Source organism: Uranotaenia lowii, chromosome 3 (assembly GCF_029784155.1).
Source record: "Uranotaenia lowii strain MFRU-FL chromosome 3, ASM2978415v1, whole genome shotgun sequence".
NCBI lineage: Eukaryota > Metazoa > Arthropoda > Insecta > Diptera > Culicidae > Uranotaenia > Uranotaenia lowii.
In genome coordinates this window covers 238,391,015-238,411,961 of record NC_073693.1, presented here as the reverse complement: position 1 = coordinate 238,411,961, position 20,947 = coordinate 238,391,015, and the positions used below count along the sequence as shown (strand labels likewise).

At 34.0% G+C, this 20,947-nt stretch overlaps 1 pseudogene; it reads left to right on the top strand.

Annotated features, from left to right (window-relative positions):
- Positions 1-20,941, top strand: part of LOC129756109 (uncharacterized) — a 36,352-nt pseudogene extending 15,411 nt beyond the window's left edge.
- Positions 20,942-20,947: the final 6 nt, after the last annotated feature.

Below are 20,947 nucleotides of genomic sequence, written 5' to 3'. Positions count from 1 at the left end.
TCCAATTTTTTGTGATATTTTTCTCTAATTTTCGGTATTTTCAATAATTCTAGATTAAGCTTTCTATTAAGTTTTCCTGTTATATTTCTTTGTATTCCTTCTCGTATAACTAATCCTATTGTGATAAGTTTATGGTCCGTTTTTGTTGATGTCCAAAATCCTTTTATGTATCTTATATAATAGTCTGTAAATTTTGGCTTAAGAACATGGTCTATCTGGCTTTCTTTTCCCGCAGCTCTCCAAGTTGTCTCAGTTCGTTTACCTATTATTGATGAAATATTTTTAAGAGATGCGTTATGAAGAAACATTTTAAATAATTCACCGTTCTCATTACAATAATCATGTCCCAGCACTTTACCTATGATCTCTTCGTCTATTTTGGATAAGTCTTCCCTACCCAATTGTGCATTGAAATCTCCTGCAATGATCAATTTTCTTCTGTCTTTTTTTGTCGTTTCGTACAAATTTGTCAGAAAGTTGTTTTGTTTTTTATTCGGCCCGTGAACATTAACCAAAATCAACAAATCTCCTCCTACTCTTACTTTGCACCATAATATTCCTTTATATTCGCATTTAGTTTGGATTACTTGAATGTCTAATTGCCTCCTAACCGCTATAGCTAGTCCTCGTGATTTGTTGTCATTTTGTCTTGTTATAAACCAATCAAAATTAGCAGTACTTATTTCTTGTCCTAGAGCATTTACTTCCTGTAATAAAGCTATATCAATTTTGAATTGGTTCAATATTTCGTCGATTTCAGTACGTTTGTCTACACTTCTACACCCTTTAACATTCCAAGAAGCAATTTTGATTTCTTTTTTTCTCTTATCTTTTACCTTATCCATGGAACCTGAGCTATTTTTCAATATGGTGTTCTGGCGATTATACTGTTTCTCCACTCCTTCATTAGTAGTTAAGTGTGTTGTACTCTGTATTTCTGAGGTATTCGGGTGTTCTGAAAAGCTAACAACACTGTCGTAATGGTTAAGAACACCAGCACCACAGTAGAATATGCTCAGTACACCATTCCTTTCGAATGTTTCCCCCATCAGTATCTGTGAGTGATTTTGACTAAGTACTTGGATACCCAATTTGAAAAGTTCTGAACATGTAACTATCGCCTCATGCCCGAGCCAGAATCCATTTTCTCTAAACCTTGCTATTATTCTGTCAAAACTATTAACTTGATCCATATATTCGATGAGATATATTTCGAACCTTTCTCTGTGTAACTGTATATAAGAAGCTATTGTTTGTCTTATTTTATAAGTATTGTAATCAGAAGTAAGTGAACAATTTCGGAACATTCCTAATTGGTCCAATACTGATCGTAGGAGGCAATTTCCATCTGGTTCAATTTTTTTTATTTTCAGTTTTTCATTACCGCTTATTCCTAGGTTAAACTCATAAAACAGTTTTTCAGTTTGATAATATTCTAAAGCAAATGTGAAGCATTCCCCGTTCCAATTCTCCCGCTGATGAATTTCAATGTTCGTTACGCAATCATATATTATCTTACTGCCTTGCTGCTCAATGTACACCATCAACGATAGTTTCTCAGTCTTAATTGATCTTCTGCCTACAACTATCTCTCCCTTCCCAAATATGAACAATACTATTTCAATATTTATAATTGTCTTAATTCCTTCCACTATTTCTTCCAAGTATGTAATGATTTTATCTGTAATTAAGTGAATGTTTAAGGTTGTCATGTTTTGTTCATTTAATTGCTTTTCACTTATAATATCGCTAATTTTATCAATCATCATTTTATTCAACTTACATTTGCCCAACCCATTACTCAAGCAGTCTTTTAACTTATCATTTTCCAAGAACGGACATTCGGAACTTAAAATACGCTTTTACTTTCTGTTAAGTTTTCATATACCAAATGAAGAGTTATGAAAAATGTTTTGTGCATCTTTTCTAATGCGATAGAGACGAACATAAATCCTATATAAGGAATTTTCCCGAAACGTTCGCGAGCCAGGTTTTAGGAACTATTCGATTATACACTCTTTTTTATTACCTCATCTAAAATTGCTTTAAAAGAACTAAATGAATTATGAAATTTCAATTTTGGATCGACTCATAAACTTTGCACGTTATCTGGTCAATTTGGATTAGGTGGCTCACGTGTCCCCACAGTTTTTCAAAATCCAAAAAAATAACTTTTTTTTAAAATAGTCAGAACTTGGGAATTTATTGATTTAAAAAAAATTGCCTAATGATACCTGAAAAATGTAGAAAACCCTTCCATTTATTTTTGTCATTTTATCTTTTATAATAAAGAAGTCCAGGCAGTTCTCAGCTTCATCAGGCGTGCCTCAGGGAAGTCACTTAGGGCCGTTAGTATTCCTAATTTACTTCAATGACGTGCTGCAACTCCTCGATGGACCAAAATTGGCGTATGCCGACGACTTGAAACTGTACTACTCTATCAATGGCTCCGAGGATGTGAACTTCCTGCAGAACCAGTTTAACCTCTTTGCCTCCTGGTGTCATGCCAATCGCCTACCTTTAAACCGTGATAAATGTGTAGTAATATCATTTTCCCGCAAACGACGCCCGCTCTCAGCCGTTTATTTCCTTGGAAACGATGCAATCTCTCGAGCTCAACACGTGAAAGATCTTGGTGTGATCCTTGACGCGCGGCTGGATTTTAAGAATCACACCAACTATATCGTTGACAAAGCCTCCAGAAGCCTGGGTCTTCTTTTCCGTATGGCGAAGGACTTTAAGGACATCTACTGCCTGAAGAGTCTTTACTGCAGTCTGGTTCGATCGATCCTCGAATATGCCTCTGCGGTTTGGTGCCCATATTATCAAAACGGCTCTGATCGCATCGAAGCCATCCAACGACGTTTTTTGAGGTATGCCCTTCGACACTTAAACTGGCAAGACCCTTTTCGACTTCCCAGCTACGAAAGCCGCTGCCGCCTGATCGACATCGACACGCTGCAAGCCCGCAGGACCGCCACTCGTGCTTCTTTCGTCGCTGATCTGCTTTCATCAAGAATCGACTCTCCTGCACTTTTGGAAGTTCTTCCACTTAGCGTCCGACCTCGTGGTTTGAGGAATCGGGATCTTCAGCTCTTCGTTCCTGTTAGACTAAACAATTACGGGGCCAACTCTGCAATAATTGGCGTCATCAAGACTTTTAACCGCTCCTCAGAACATTTTGATTTGGACGTTTCGAAGGTTTTATTCCGAAGAAGAATTCTTAGTGTTCTAAGTTCAGTGTAGATTTGTATTTGTTGTAAGTTTTTAATTTTAAAATATCATTTGGATCAATATATGATCTGTTGATTTAATAATAAATAAATAAATAAATAAATAAATAAGTTCTGAAGCAAAGAAAAAAAAGTGGCCCATAATACCAATCTCTTCCCTACTTGTTTACAGTGTCAGGTGTCATCACAATATCATAGGCAACCTGAATAGTTTTATACTATACATAAGTGTTTGGTAGGCAAAACCGACAGTAGATGGCAATGCAAACGCTTTGCGAAAAATCATACACATTTCCAGTGTCCAGTCTGTTTGTCTGTTCTAAAGCTTTTGGTGGCCAAAACTAAATTTGAATGTCGAATACTAGACCATCGAGAGGTTTTAGTAAAAAGTTAATAAAACCTTTTTTGAGACTTTTTATCAATTTTGTATTAGTACTTAGAGAATAAAGACAATAAAGTTTGATTCATAGAACCAATCATATTTGAAATGAAAAGCTTAAGTCAATTATGTATTTATATGGTTTTTCGGACAAAACAAGCAAATTCTGTCGAAAACTAGATATTTGACCCAATGTCGTTCAAGAAAGTTCACGATTTTGTAAACCAGTGTTATCATTGCGTAGTTTTCATTAGTTGAAGTGAATTATAATTATTCATTTGCCATTAAGCACAAAAGTGAATGTTATGATTTGTAAATTTATGATCCGTAGTTGTAATTCTCTATACTGCTTAGGCGAAAATTTGCGCACCGGTTCCGATGGATGAATCACACCGAAACGAATGAAAACCAGGAACTCAACATCATTTTTTCCGCATTGGTTGACATCCAACCGTCATTTAGTATGGGGTTAGTTTTTTTAACACATTACTACCAAATTTCAATACCTAATTGACTTTCAAGGAACCAGAGCGAACGATTCCGACCTGGGTCAGTATCGGTCGATCTAGAGTAGGAAGCGTGACTTTGGTCTGTAATTAAATGATTATCATACGTTTGTTTTTGTGTTTGAAATTTTGAAAAAAGGGTAGTAGTTAAAATTCAAAAAAGTGAACGTTTGTTTTAAAAAGTTGTTTGTTCTTCCAAAGAACGGTTTTTACATTAGTCCAATGTTGTTCTGCTTTGTAAATATGAAATATGTTTCAATATTTCCTTGTTCAGTATAAACATAATTGTTTGATTTTGAATAAACCTTATGATGATTTTCCTGACATCCTCTGCAATATGACCTTATCTTCGTAAGAAAGTGATTTGAAGTAACTTTAGTGTGATGGATTGACGCATATTTGACCTACTAACTGATCACGTTTTGTGGTTTCCAAAGCTCGAATGAGTTCAAACCAAACACCCCCCAATTTAAATTTTTTCACATGACAACCGTTTGCAAACTTCAAACGTAAACCGAACTTCTCCAATAAACGTTTATTATCTAATAAACTGCCGTACCATTATTGACGTTGTTGATCTCTGATTTTCGGTTGTTTTTTCTTTCTTACAGATACCTGAACACACACATTCTGGAGCTGACCTGGCTAATTACGCGATCGTCGACAGTGACTCGCTAGCTTCAAATCGCATCATCGAAGCGAAACAACAGCGATTCGGTTCGTTATTCGGCTACTCGTTTCGCGATTTATTGCCAAAGATCTTCTCAAATAAATATCAGCGGACAATCAAACGACCTGTGCGCCGGAGTCAAGAAGAATGCGTTCGTTGACCCTTGTCCGACTTCTGGCGTTGTTTGCGGTGGGATTGTTCCATTTGGTCCTCGCTCAGCAGTTGCGTGAGTGCCAACCTTATATTCTGTTATTTAACCATTCATCTTACCGTATGATATATCTCCTCTGTTTACATGACGACGTCAATTTCAGCCTATTACATGCATCGATGCGAGCGGGATGATCCAGATATCAACGAATGTCTACGGTATGCAGGTAACAAACTGACCAAACATCTGAGGGATGGAGGGATTCCGGAGATTGGCATTACTGATGTAAGTACGATGATGATAGTTAAAGTACGAACCCTGTGACAAGTTCAAACAAAAACATAATCGATTTGCTTAGTTCATAACAAATGTTATAAGGGCTAGTTTAGACTAAGAAACTCATATTGGTTGCTGACACATGCACTGAACCTCGAAAATACCCAAACTTGAGAACTTTCCCCGCCAACCCGAATGAAACTCCCTCCCTACAGGTTTGGCTTATGGTGGCTTAGCCCAAAGTTAAGCTCTTAAGTGAGAACTCATCCCCCAAAATCTGATACCGCAACAAAATGGAAATCAAAATAAAAAAAAATACTGCAGGTACAGGAATCACACCCATACCTGCAATGGCACTGCGATTACCATCACAGGATGCTAACCGCTCGACCACCGAAGATTTGTTGAGAGAGGCAGCTACATCATCCTATAAGCGAGACGTTCTGCGAACGAAGCGGGAATAAAAGTTATCCCCAAAAAAAACAGTTCTTTGCTTTGAGCTTACCCCCCAAACCTAAATCTGCCACGATGGAGGTAATAGAATCAGATTCGCGTGCAACGAAACCCCCCAAAAAATCAGTTCTCCGCTTGAAGGACAAGTTTGGCGTGTTGGCAAGCTGTGATTTTTTCACAAACTTGAGTTGTCAATATCGAACTAAGGTTTGGGAGGTGGCAGTTCTCAAGTTTGGGTATTTTTGATTTTCAGTGTGTTTTTATTTATATCTTGGTTGCTAATACGTGGTTATGTAAACATCTATGTAGATCTCCCATACTTTTCAGGAGACTTGAGATATGCAAGAAAAAAATCCTTCTTTCAACTAAACATCTTTATTATCGTAACGGTTGAATGAAAATATTTTTTAAAATTCAAATGTAATGTGGGTGTGCCTGATTTCGTTATATTTTGTCTATAGTTCTTAGATTTGTTGAGTAGGCTTAATTTAGATATAAATTTTTTTGGAAACTAAGTTCCAAGTTCTTTTCAGAACTTTTCTAAAATTGGAAAAAAACGTTTTGAGCTTTAATTTACGAAAAATTAAATGTTCCTCAAAATATGCCGATGTTACATATTTGGCACTAATTGTAGCTAATTTTGGACAAATGCGTACCGAATTTTGGACATATAAGGGAAAAGTGTATCGTCGTAACCAATATTAAACTTCTTGTTTCTGATTTGGCATATGGTAATGTTTTTTTATTTTTTTATAAGAAAGTCTTTAAATCTTAAATCTTTGCATCATAACTTTTTTTTTACAATTTTTTGGGAAATGAATAGAAAATACAGGCCTTCTAAAATCCTACACGAAGTTTGTTTATGCTAGTTTTGAAGAAAGCAGTGGATGTTGAGCTTATTTAAAATCAAACTTTAACTTTTTCAATGTTTCTGTTGAAACTTTTTTTATTTCTTCTCATTTTTCTTTTCATTTAACAATTTTTATTCTTGAATAAGTAGAAAATTCATTGCATAATGAATACAAATAAATTTATAACGTTTTTGGTTCAGACTTTTATATTCAATTTATCCTTTCAAATCTGTTCTCGTTGAGAAACTCTCTGTTACTTTATGGTTTTCTTTTCTAATTTTTTTTTCTCAGCCTTTCCAAAGGATTTAAGGTTGTTTTCTTCTACAAACTTTTTTTCATCTATTTTCATCTGATGTTTTCCTGTAGCTCCGATGCACCATGGCAAAAGTATGTATATACCGCGAAGAAGTTCTGTATCTTCCCTCCTACACGAATAAAATCTATCAAAAAGTACTTCCTTGAAGTGAAAATGTCCGTAGAATCGATTGGACATCGCACCTGATACAATGCATGAGCTGGCAAGCGTAGTTAAAATGTCTTTTTAACTCCTAATTTTCCTATTTTTTGTAAACAATCCAAAAAAAACTAATTTGTACGTCCTCGGTGGTCGAGTGGTTAGCGTGGTAAGACGGTAATCGCTGATCCACTGATGGCATGGGTTCGATTCCCATCTCGGTACTGGGTGTTTAAATGTTAATCTTAAGTTGTCCACGTCATTTATTCAGTCTGTAAAGCCTAAATCGGCTAAGACGGTGTATGTCTTTTTAATTTGGATTTGAAAGTTTTGTACAAAACTAGACCTATCTTGTGTGATTTTACCCGAGGAATCAAATAAAGGCTATTTGGAAAGGTGACGTGCGTAATCCTGGTTTGACAGCCTTTAGTATTGTCGGAATGGATAATTAAGGAAGATCAAAATGAAATTCTGTTAGCTTTGCCTTAAAATATGTAAAAAGGGCTAAGATTATCTGCAAAGCAAATTTCAAGAAACAATCTTTAAAAGTCTAAGTTGAGCAAACTTCAAAATATTTTTGGAAAAGGTATACTATTAAGTTAATCGAAGGTGTGAAGATCAGAATATTAAAATTTGAAATTTGCAGAACAAATTTTTTTGAAGCATTTGTCTTTGAACTTTCTTTTTAAAATCGAAATAACGACTTATAAATTTCCATAAAAACTAAATAATTCACTTTAATTGAGTGTAAACATTAAAATGGATATTCCACATGGTTTTATTTCAATAAAAATATTAAAATTGCTATAGAAAAGAATAATTTGAACTGAAAACGATCCTTTGTGTTTAATAATCTTTGATAATTACATCTTATGATCAAAATTCATTAAAACAAAACGTTTCCACTTCTGAAAACATTATAAATTATTGATTAAAGACAATTAAACATACTTTATTCCACTTTAATTTTTAGTTTCGCCATATTCACGGTGATTTTTTTTTTATCGTGATAAAATCGAAAAACTACTGTATTACCCTCAATACCACTGCATTTTTCGATTAGTTCAGAATAAAGCCTGATCGAATAAATATAATAATGCAAAAAGAATAGCATTATAAAAATAAAAATAGTCCTGTAGGAAAATTTGCGAAAAAAACTTATATTACGGAATATCATCATTTTAAGAAAAACTGTCATTTGACCGCATCTGGTACGTTTAGTGTTAAAAAAATCTCATTAGGTAGGTCTTATTTGGTTCAAAAAATTCTAAGTCTTAAAATGCTTTATCTGTACCTATTGAGACATGTACGGAGCTTGAGGATAAAAGCATCCACACCTCCATTTTTCGATGCATGCGATGGATCGAACAGCCTTTATTCGATTCCTCGAAAAAAAAAATCACTCAAGAAAGGTCGCTTTTGGTTGACATTTTTAGGTCCGTACCTCCCGATATTCCGAATTCCTTTGTGATGTCGAAGGTAATTTTAGCAGTACACTAAGGTTTTTTACGCGGTTTGATTTTGCTCCGTTTTTTCGAATACTGCGTTTTTTACACGTTTTTTTTGCCATGGGTATGATTGTTCAGCACGGCTCTCGCTAATCAAAACGTTGTTTGAGTGAAAATATTCCATCCTATACGTTAACGACAGATTTCATATTGCGTAAAAAACCTTAGTGTAGTGGAATTTAATCGTTTCTGTTATGCAAGTTTTTTTTCATTCGTAATGATTAAATTATTTTCTCAATACTAAATTACACAATTTGCTTGAATAAAAGAATTTCCGGCTAGATGGGTAATGAATAAATTGATTTTCGGCGATTTCAGTCACGAAAAAATCTTAAAACGTTTTTTTTTCTTCATCCGACGTTTCGGCATTTATTATGCCTTTTTCAAGGAGTTGAAATTTCTCGTTTTAATTATCCAAAAAGTTTTTTGAACCTGCTAAACTGTCTAATCGGGAAATGTAAGTCCAGTTGTTATTGATCTGGTTGAGATGGCTAGTTTGCTAGTTTTGAAAACGAAAACGAATATAAAATGATATGCACTATTTTGGATGTTGTTTTCCCCCTAGCCACTACTGATGTTTGGCTAGGTGGAAAACAACATCCAAAATAGTGCAAATCATTTAACATCCGTTTTCGTTTTCAAAACTTGCAAAGTGTTATATCCATCTCAACCAGATCAATTACAACTGGACTTACATTTCCCGATTGGACAGTTTAGCAGGATCAAAAAACTTTTTGGACAATTAAAACGAGAAATTTCAACTCCTTGAAAAAGGCATAATAAATGCCGAAACGTCGGAAAAAACGGTCTTTTTCCATGAAAAACCCCATATAGAAAAAATTGCTAAAAACCCTATCAAATGGTTAAGTTTGAAGAAAACAAGAACATGGGAACAGTGCGAGGATTTAGGGAATTGCAAGAGGGTAAAATTTCAATTGTTTTTGAGGTCAAAAATAATTGAGAAATTTTATTATGGATTAATCACCGTAATTTATATTTGTAGATTTAATTTATCGGCCTAGCGGTGAAAAGTGATGTCCTTTTTAGTAGGGACATCTAAAGATTATGAAATTTTTTTAAAGGTGGATAGAAGGTTAGAAGAAAATGAAAGATGTTGAAAATGAGCGGGTAGAATTTTCCTCACATATCGTGAAAATTCCTCACATATCGTGAAATTTGATATGTGATGATATGCTTCTAAATAAATTTTACCCGCTCATTTTCAACATCTTTAATTTTCATCTAACTTTCTATCCACCTATATATAAAATTTTTTCATAATCTTTAGATGTCCCTACTAAAAAGGACATCACTTTTCACCGCTAGGCCGATAAATTAAATCTACAATTATTGAGAAATGTTTTGCCCCTAAATGTTTGCAGCAAAATTGCCCATCTTTTGTGTATATTTGTTCTTGAAAGAAAACGTTGAAACATTCAATTGAGCCCAAACGAAAAATTAATGTTATCAATGTTTTGAGCCTTCTGTGCTATATGGCATCAAAACACTTATTTTGAATATGTTGAGATACTTTAAAACCATAGTGATCAAAGTTACCCCGAAACTCGAAATCTGGTTTTGTAACAAACATTTAGTTATAACCACCAATGTCGTTTGAATTTACTGCAATCAATGATCATGTTCAATACTCATCATCTCAATAAGTACTTTAAAGCTTTTAGGTGTTACAAAAAAGCAACCCCATTCAAAATATTCAAAAATGAATGAAAAAAGATATCAAAGTTTCCCCAGTTTACGTAACCTTCTTAGTGTCACGTAGGGTGCGTTATATAAAACCTGGCACAAAGTTAAAATAATATTATGTATGTTGATTCATTCTACAATTTGTTGAAAATTAAGTTTAGATAGAATCACTTTTAACAACTTAACTCCAATAATATTCATTGAAAAAAAGATCGTAGTTACGATACCGTTTGGAACACTTTGAGTATGGCCAGAAAAAAAAACACGCTAAAAAAATTGTTCTCAATTATGGAAATAATAGACAGTAGTTTTTCGATTTGATCACTGTTCGATTTTTTCAATACCCGCCAAATTCACGCTCGATTTTATCACGGTTATTGTTTCGATTTTATGTTATGGTATATATGTAGGTATTCAATAATATGACATTGTCAATGGACTGCTTACTTTAGCTGAATAGTGTTTAAAAACGTCTTTTGGATTTAAAAAACATTTGTTATCACCATGTAAGCATTTTAACGTCACGCTTATGCTGGTGCTGTTATTTGTGCTTGGTTAGCTGCTCTAAAAAAGTCAACTTTTTTGGATATGCGAATCATATATTTCAAGCTTGTTTGAAAAGAGATAAGTGTTTCTGATTTCTTTTTTGAATTTGTTTATTTCAAAGGGTGGAGTGCGCAATAGACTGAGTCGATTTGGGGTCATTTTGGAATTCCTCAAACCCTGGGGTCAAAAGCTTCGTCTTGGTCCAAAACTCATCAATGATTTTTTGCAAAATTTTTAAGTAACGTTTACATGAATAAATTTGAACTTTTATGTTTGTATGGGTAAATTGAATATTTTGTACTGAAAAATCAACATCACTTTTGTTTCGTCTGTGGAACCGAGCCAGTTGAAGGTTTTTGTGCCAATTTATAAAATTCCTTAAGGAAGTTTTCCGCTAAACAACTCTGTCGAAGACCGTAACTTCGTATCTTATTAGGAAAAAAATATGAGCTGTTTAACAGGGGTATGTCTTTTCGCATTGATTAAGAATAAATTCAATTGACATCACTGCTTGAGTTTCGCGAAAGTGTTGCATGACTACTCGCAATACCTCGCTAGGCACCCTGCAGGGATGTCAATTGAATTTATTGTTTATCAGTGCGAAAAGACATACCCCTGTTCAACACCTAAGAACTTTTTTTTTCCTAATAAGATACGAAGTTACGGTCTTTGGTTGAAAATTTATTTAAACAGTCTATTTTACAAATTTTAATCATAATTTCCGAAACTCCAACAAAGGAATGCGATTTGAAATTTCGATTAAAACTAGAATGTAAAGCTTCGGCCTTAAGGATGGGTGCATATAAGAAGAACACATAAATTATTCAAAAAAATTAAATCCGTCCATTTCAGATCAGGTCACAAGTTAATCATGATTAAAAAAATTTCAGCAAAATTTTAATAACTCCAAGTTTTTTTTCTGAATTGCACAGAATTTTCGGTCAAAGAACTTATTTTGACTATTTTTGGAGCGCTAATTTTTTTTTGTATCAGCTTTCTTGATCTTTCGAGAATATGTAACATTCATTTAATAAATTTGTACACTTTTTGGCAAAACTGTAGAGCATTAGAGATATTATGAAAACATAATACATTTTTTTACTCAATGATAAACTTTCTCAAAGACCGCGAGTGAATCTGCCAAAACGGGAGTTTTGACAAAATGTCAAAGGAGATTTTTAACTGAATTGAATCTTAATATTTCTTAAAGCATTAGTCAAATTGTTTCGCAGTCTTACACAGAGTTGTTAAATGAGTTAAAAATTTCATAAAAATACTCAAAAACGTCCTTGAATGATGTCGTAAATAGTTCTTTTGTTAATAATGGAATTAGTAATTGTTTTAAAACATATTTCAGATCTCTCATATTAATATATTTTTATTCTATAATTCTAAGATTTAAAAAAAAAATCTAAACTAAAAGTATACATGCATTTCATTTCGCATATTTTGGAGCTTGTCATGCATTTATCTAAAAATTTCCGGTCGTTCTTTTGCCCAAGAACCACACCTTATTTTTCTTAAGCAAACTTCAGATTCTTCTGGTTGGATAGCTCTATTTTTCGAAACATAAGCTATGTTCTAAAGCTTTTGTATTGTGAATTTCAATAAAATTTTTAGAAACGTCGCTGGTGAACTGGCAACAAAGCACAGACTTCCGACAATCTAGTACTTCACTTTTCTTTGTCGGAAGTCTTTCGGAAGTCGGAAGTCCGGACTTCCGAAGTGAAATTTAGCAAATGTTTATTAATACCAAACTAAGGAAATGCTTTGGGCTTCTGCTTTGCTTGATTTCGAGCATAGTAAAAGCTACTAAAGCAATTGCTAAACCTTATCCTTACCACTACAGGTTTTTCTTATTAAAAATTTAGATTGATACGCTGGTAGAATATTATATTCGCTGTACACAATAATTGAGAATTGAAAAACAAAGACAAATTTATTTAAAATATTACAAAATTTCAAAACACTACAAATTTCGGTGCAATTATTTAAAACTCAAATCAAAATATTAAGTAGAAAATTAAAAGTTTTTTTATCATTTGAATTTTTTCAATAAACCATTAATGTAACATTATAGAATTTGATTGATTACTCAAGAAAACAGTATTTTAGTGCCTATTTTTATATGATTGATTTGGTAGATTTTTACGTTCTAAACTTCGATGAGAATTTTTCGACTGTACGTTGTTTATTGTTAGTAATAGCCAAGCAGTCTTTCAAATCCGAACATAGAAATTTATTATTTGTCCAACGTTTCGGTGCTTGTTGGCACCATCTTCAGGGAAACTGAGATAGTTTAATATAAATGTATGATTTTAGTTAGAATAAAGGTGTTATAAATGTTCTAAGTGTTGTTTGGTCCTACTTACAATAACGTATCTGTCCTTTGTTAATTTACTTAAGATAAGTCTATTGTCACATTGTTGGTCGGTCGGTAGTTGGCACATGGGAACGAGATTTTGGTCGTTTGTCTATGGCGGTCACAAGCTACTGTGATATGTTTGAGCTTTGATCGATGGAAGTTTGTTCATTTTGTTCTATGTGTTCATTTTGTAAGCTTTTAGATGGATGTTCGAAGTGTTTGTACAATTTGTCAAATATTGCAGCGTATGCAGTGTTGAGATTGTCAACATCTGTACGTTTGTTTACAGAATTTTTGGTCATGTAGATGTGGCACATTTCCAAAAATTCTAGATTTCTATGGCGTAGTGTGCTATCAATTATTTTGGTGTTTGAGAGTTCGAATCTATGTTTACTTTTTATACAGTGTTCTATGAGAGCGGATTTTTACATGAGTTTGTCTAACATGGGGGCTGTGTTGGAGTATGTGTTAACTATCTTGTCTAACTGGTTCATTAGTGATCTGTGTCCTGATATTCTGTCGCTTAATCTCTGTCGGGTGAGGCCAATGTATTGGTGGTCGCAATCTTTGCACGGGATGGAGTAGATGAGCTTAGAGCGATCATCGTTTGGTACTGGATCTTTCATGTGTGTGTATATGTTGCCTATGGAATTCGTTTGTTTACTGGCGATTTTGATGGACGGATAGTCGGCTTGCAGCATTTTCCCTAATTTTTCCGTCAAATTAGGTACAAATGCCATGGAAAAATAACTGAGTTGGCTGTTTTCTGTTGGAGTATCGTGGGACGGACAGGATGGCGATGGATTTGTTGGTGCTGCTGCGAGGATAACCTGAGATTCGTGCTGGATTGGTGATGTGTTGTTGGATTGGCATGACGGAGTTTGTTCGAACGATCTGGTGGCGGCGACGGCTGATTGATGGAATGTTGGAATTTGGTTGATGTTATGCTGGTTCAGATGGGTGGTGCAGTGATGTTTTCCGGATGATGTGGGTGTGTTGAACTCGGTATGGCTATTCTGATGGCTTTTGGAAGTGGCGGATTCGATCGGCAGAAGTGGAGTTAATGAGTTTATGTTACGGAGCGTAGGCGAGGCAGTTTCGGTTGGTGATGGTAGTCTGGCGGTGGCTGATTGGATGTTGGAGCCACCGCCAGACTACCATCACCAACCGAAACTGCCTCGCCTACGCTCCGTAACATAAACTCATCAACTCCACTTCTGCCGATCGAATCCGCCACTTCCAAAAGCCATCAGAATAGCCATACCGAGTTCAACACACCCACATCATCCGGAAAACATCACTGCACCACCCATCTGAACCAGCATAACATCAACCAAATTCCAACATTCCATCAATCAGCCGTCGCCGCCACCAGATCGTTCGAACAAACTCCGTCATGCCAATCCAACAACACATCACCAATCCAGCACGAATCTCAGGTTATCCTCGCAGCAGCACCAACAAATCCATCGCCATCCTGTCCGTCCCACGATACTCCAACAGAAAACAGCCAACTCAGTTATTTTTCCATGGCATTTGTACCTAATTTGACGGAAAAATTAGGGAAAATGCTGCAAGCCGACTATCCGTCCATCAAAATCGCCAGTAAACAAACGAATTCCATAGGCAACATATACACACACATGAAAGATCCAGTACCAAACGATGATCGCTCTAAGCTCATCTACTCCATCCCGTGCAAAGATTGCGACCACCAATACATTGGCCTCACCCGACAGAGATTAAGCGACAGAATATCAGGACACAGATCACTAATGAACCAGTTAGACAAGATAGTTAACACATACTCCAACACAGCCCCCATGTTAGACAAACTCATGTAAAAATCCGCTCTCATAGAACACTGTATAAAAAGTAAACATAGATTCGAACTCTCAAACACCAAAATAATTGATAGCACACTACGCCATAGAAATCTAGAATTTTTGGAAATGTGCCACATCTACATGACCAAAAATTCTGTAAACAAACGTACAGATGTTGACAATCTCAACACTGCATACGCTGCAATATTTGACAAATTGTACAAACACTTCGAACATCCATCTAAAAGCTTACAAAATGAACACATAGAACAAAATGAACAAACTTCCATCGATCAAAGCTCAAACATATCACAGTAGCTTGTGACCGCCATAGACAAACGACCAAAATCTCGTTCCCATGTGCCAACTACCGACCGACCAGCAATGTGACAATAGACTTATCTTAAGTAAATTAACAAAGGACAGATACGTTATTGTAAGTAGGACCAAACAACACTTAGAACATTTATAACACCTTTATTCTAACTAAAATCATACATTTATATTAAACTATCTCAGTTTCCCTGAAGATGGTGCCAACAAGCACCGAAACGTTGGACAAATAATAAATTTCTATGATCGGATTTGAAAGACTGCTTGGCTATTACTAATAAGTTCTAAACTTCAATATTCAAAATTTTGTCTTTCAACTCCAGTTAAGATGATGTGGAGTTCATAAGTTTAAGAATCAATCAATTTTAAAAAAAAAAACAAATTCTTAATAAGGTAAAATTAGGAATAATATTTTGATGATAATGATAAATGATCAAAAAATTTGAATTCTCCAGTTTTTCAAAATTTCTAAAGATATCATAAAAAGTATTCCAGATCTTACTGAAAAAAGTTTATAAAAAGTTTAATTTTAATTAACGATTTTGTTGAAGTCTAAAAAACGATTTGATTGAAGCTTTTAAAAATAATCTTAAATTAAATTTGGTCTTAAACTTTGATAAACATTCTTTAAAATTCTTGAATGAAGAAATCAATCAAAAAGAAATCTTTAATCACAGTTTATTGCAAATGACTTGCTGTTTTGAGGAAAGATGATAATTGATTGAAAATTTTTATTTTATAATTCGTTGTAATGTTTTTAAAGTTGGTCAATAAAAGTCAAAAATTTCTAAAATGATTTGATTTTTTAAACTTTTCACACAGGAGTACTAAGAAGAGAAAAGTGGCATAAAATATTTGTTGAGGTTTGAAGTCAATAAAAGTGTTTATTTTGACTCATCTAACGTTCATTCAGATCATTTTATATATTTTTTACCGTTTTCATAATTTATCATTATTTTCCTTAAGAAATATTCTTACATTTATATGACATGATTGATAATCCAGATTTAAAAAGTTATAAAACCAAAAATTTTCGAGGAAGAATGACTTTAATGGGTTAAATTCCTATAAAAAAGAAAAAAATAACTAGATTGTGCTTTTTTAAAGTGAAATAACAATTGAAAATTTTCAAAAAAGACCTAAATTTACCTGAGTTTTAATATAAAATAAACGGAGCCCTAGGTGACTTTCCTGTGGAAAAAGCTATCAATATTTTTCAACTTTAAACTTGAAAATAAAAATATATTGCGTGTTGCGTGTTTCGAGTTTGCGTGATTTTTTTTGCACATTATTTTTGAAGTTATCAATTTTTAAAAGATATCAAACTCCTTGCCGGGAATTGCTCGGAACTTAAACAAAAAAACTAACTTAAAAAAATCAACGTTTTAAACAAAACATAAATAAAATAATTTTCAAAGCACTGTAGGCTGTCTCTATAATCATCGATTTTTATCTTTTATACTTCAAAATTATTTAACATTCCTCCATTGAAGTTCTTCAATTGAAATTTTCAATTTAAGTCACTATAAAAGTTTTATTTATTTTATTATTTAGAATGGACTGCAATTTGTTTATTTATTAAAAAAACGAACCAGTCTAATTTATCCAAACATGAAGTGTTTTAAGCGACGTTTCGGTGCTGATTGCCACCATCCTCAGGGTAACTGGGATTTATTCATAGATTTGACTTAGTCGTGCTGATTCAACGATTTGTAGAAAAATTCAATCTTTAATGTATAATATGAATTTCATAATGCCATATTTTCAAAGCAATAGTAAACCCTCAATTTTTTTTTAAAGAAAAAGTTTTCCAAAATAAATGTTATGGGTTTTATTGACCCCTAGAGTTCAACAAGATATATTTTTCTTCTGAATGAATCGTGATCATTGATCATCACGAAATTACTGATATTTGTTCAATAACTTATGTTTATTCAGTAATTATCTGTAGAAAAGGACTCAAAGTACTGAAAAAATTGCGCCCTGAAGTATGCAATGACAATAGGGTAGTATACAAAGTTCAAGAATTCTCTTTGTCGAACCTTTTATTTTTGGATTCTGCTAGTTTGTTGCCTAGGGTCAGGGCACCCTGCATTAAGGATCAAGACTCCTTTAGTAAAGGATCTAATTTTTTGGTCTCACAAAAATGTGTCTATGGTTTATCTACGGGTTCATAAATCGTTCTGATTTTTGGAAAATATAAAATTGAAATGACACGCTATCAGAAAATGCAAAAGACGGCGAGTTTCTGAATTTTCCCAAAAAGATATGATGAAAATAAGAAATAGGGATATAGGATCCCCATTCTCCCCTTTTGTTTTTGCCTTTTCTTAAGCATCATGTTTTGCAAACACGAAGAATAGCAAAGTTTTTAATGAAAAAATAACTACTATTTCAAATAAAAAAATCAGAATCTATTGAAAAGTACTTAAAAATGGCAGCTTTTCATACTTACGTATTAAACAGTTTCATGGAATGCTTTTTGCCAAGGTTCATTAAAAAAAAAACTCGTCGGCAACATTTTGTGATTTTTTTTATCTTAAAAAATGAATTATATTTTTGTATAACATCATTTTTTTTTCTTGTGATTTTTGAATGAACAATATGGTTTCCCATTCATATTTCTGCTGCCAACAGCAGAAGAATTGAGTTGAAAATAAGAGATTGATCACCGTTATTACCATCGGCCTTACCGGTGAAAAGTGAAGTAATTTTCAGTTAGAACATGTTAAGAATTTGAAACATTCTTCGCGCTCATTTTCACCATCTTTCATTTCTTCTTAGACACGAATGCCGCAAAGATGGTAAATTGTCTCAAATAAACAAAAAAAATCTTCTAACTTTTTATAGGTGCACACAGGGGAAATCGATGTAAAAAGGTGATCAAAATTGTTTACGCTAAAACGGAGCGTTTTAGACCCATAGTGTCTTCAGGACATGTTATCTACATTCAAAGCACTTTAAAATGAGCTTTTGATAAAAATGATTAAATCACCTAGCAGTGAGATAGAAAAATTATTTTTTGTATTTTTCATTTTAGAGCACTTATGTCTTTGGCAAGTTTTTAGATTGTGAAAAATGTCGTAATTTTGTTGAAGACGTAAACATCGTAGAAGCTAACCCAAAAAAGTTAGAAGGGTTCAAAATAAAAAATATTTTTTTATCAAAATTTTCAGTATTTTAACGATATCTTTTCAGGCCGAGCTTATTCGAGCAAGATATGTTTGAAAAAGTTTTGAGTCACTTAAAATCGAACAGTTTTGTGGAACATACTTAATAAAAATATTCAGACTGAAACGAGTTAGATCGGAAAAACCAAGAAAAAATAGCTGTTTTCGAACACCTGTATCTTTCTAGTTCGGTTGAGTTCGGTTCATTTTTTGGTTACATTTGAATCAAGCAGGTTTCAACGTTATAAAAACATGGAGTTTATAACGTTAAGTTGTTTATTTTGTACCTTTATAAGTGATTAAAGTTAGCTTTTTTCAAGGAATCTAGAGGACAAATTCCAAGTTTATTTAAACTGACAATTAGCAACCGTTTTTATTTTTGGTGAAACTTTAGCCAAATCATTCTCTCGCTCGCGTTTGACGTTTTTAAGCCTCCATTGACGAACTTTATCATCTACCTTTCCGCTTACAATACAATATACTTGATGAGTTTGTTTTTCGGTAGCTTATTTTAAATGCAAAAAAAAAATTCCTCTAAATTCCTTGAAAAAAGCTAACTTTAATCATTTATGAAGCTACAAAATAAACAACTTAACATTGTAAACTCTATGTTTTTACAACGTTGAAACCTGCCTGATTCTAATGCAACCAAAAAATGAACCGAACTCAACCGAACCAGAAAGATACAGGTGTTCGAAAACAGCTATTTTTTCTTGGTTTTTCCAATCTAACTCGTTTCAGTCTGAATATTTTTATTAAGTATGTTCCACAAAACTGTTCGATTTTAAGTGACTCAAAACTCTTTTTAAACACATCTTGCTCGAATAAGCTCGGCCTGAAAAGATATCGTTAAAATACTGAAAATTTTGATAAAAAAATATTTTTTTTTATTTTGAACCCTTATAACTTTTTTGGGTTAGCTTCTACGATGTTTACGTCTTCAACAAAATTGCTACATTTTTCACAATCTAAAAACTTGCGAAAGACATAAGTGCTCTAAAATGAAAAATACAAAAAATAATTTTTCTATCTCACTGCTAGGTGATTTAATCATATTTATCAAAAGCTCATTTTAAAGTGCTTTGAATGTGGGTAACATGTCCCGAAGACACTATGGGTATAAAATGCTTCGTTTTGGCGTAAACAATTTTGATCACCTTTTTACATCGCTTTCTCCTGTGTGAGGTGTATAAAATTGCTGATATCATAACATAAAAAATATTGAAGTTTATTTTTTTTCTTTTTGTTTTTTGTGTGTTTAATTTACGTATATCACAAGCGGAACTTCAAACAGCTTTTAAGTTTCCAAAAGCAACACGGAAACAAAACCTCAGTCATGTTTGTGTCAAGTTTGAATGCATTTCTGATTGACACGAATGAACACGTGCTCCCGAACTGGTTGACCCAGTTAATATGATTGATTTGATTGCTTTCCTTTCTTCGTGGGGAACTACTTAGGTGTTGAATTACAATAATCTACTTCGTTAACGATATTTTTATAAGTTTGCAATATACTACTCAGCTTATTAATATGCAAGAAAGGTGCAACGCGAAAGCAATTGTTCTGGGTGATTTCTTGTTTCGATGCCTGACGAGTTTGCTGAAACTGATCATTAACGATTTATTTATTTATACCCGACAAGTATATATGATTTCTTTGATTGAAGAATCGTGATGGAAAGTGTATTCAAACTTTTACTGCTTGAAAATTTCTTTAAGTTTTGGGGTCATTTAAGCGAAAGTAGGTGGGAACGATTATTGTTCAAACGATACTCTGCTCTATTTTTATAAAATTACAATCCATGATGATAAACTAACTTGCAATCTATCTCCATAAATGTAGGAAATTTGTTTTTAAAATTACCGTGACCATTAACGGACATGTTAAAACCTCATAAAGCAAACAATTCTCAGACTAATTAACCTCTACTCAACAGGTCGAACCGGTGATAGTAGATGAGATCAGCATAGCTTTGGGCAGCGGCCCAGACGGCTATCGGGCCACGTTCAGAAACATCGAAGCCTACGGGGTCAGCAATTTGACCCTTCGTTAATGTGCGCTCCGACATCGACACGATGCAGTTCCAGATGACCCTGGAAATTCCCAAGATCAAGGCCAAGGCCCAGTACAAATCGTCGGGTGTTTTGCTGCTGCTCCAAGCTTCCGGTGCCGGTGAATATTGGGGCGAGTATAACGGCGTCAAGGCGAAAATCTACATGAGAACGGCTCCTTACCAGGGCGATGACGGTATGACCTATTTGAACGTGGAACAAACCAAGATGGACTTCAGCGTCAAAGACATCAAGATGGGCGTTGAAAATATTGCCAACCAAAATGCTATTATTCGTAAGTAGGGTTGCTGTCTTTTGAGTCTCTCCCCAAGCTGCTATCAATTGGAAGAGAGGTTCGTCGCTTTGTCATTCATTGACGTCATTTGAATCTTTGTTTTGCAGATGCCGCCATGAATTTGTTCATCAACACAAACTCCCAAGAGCTGCTGAAGGAAATGAAACCGCAATTA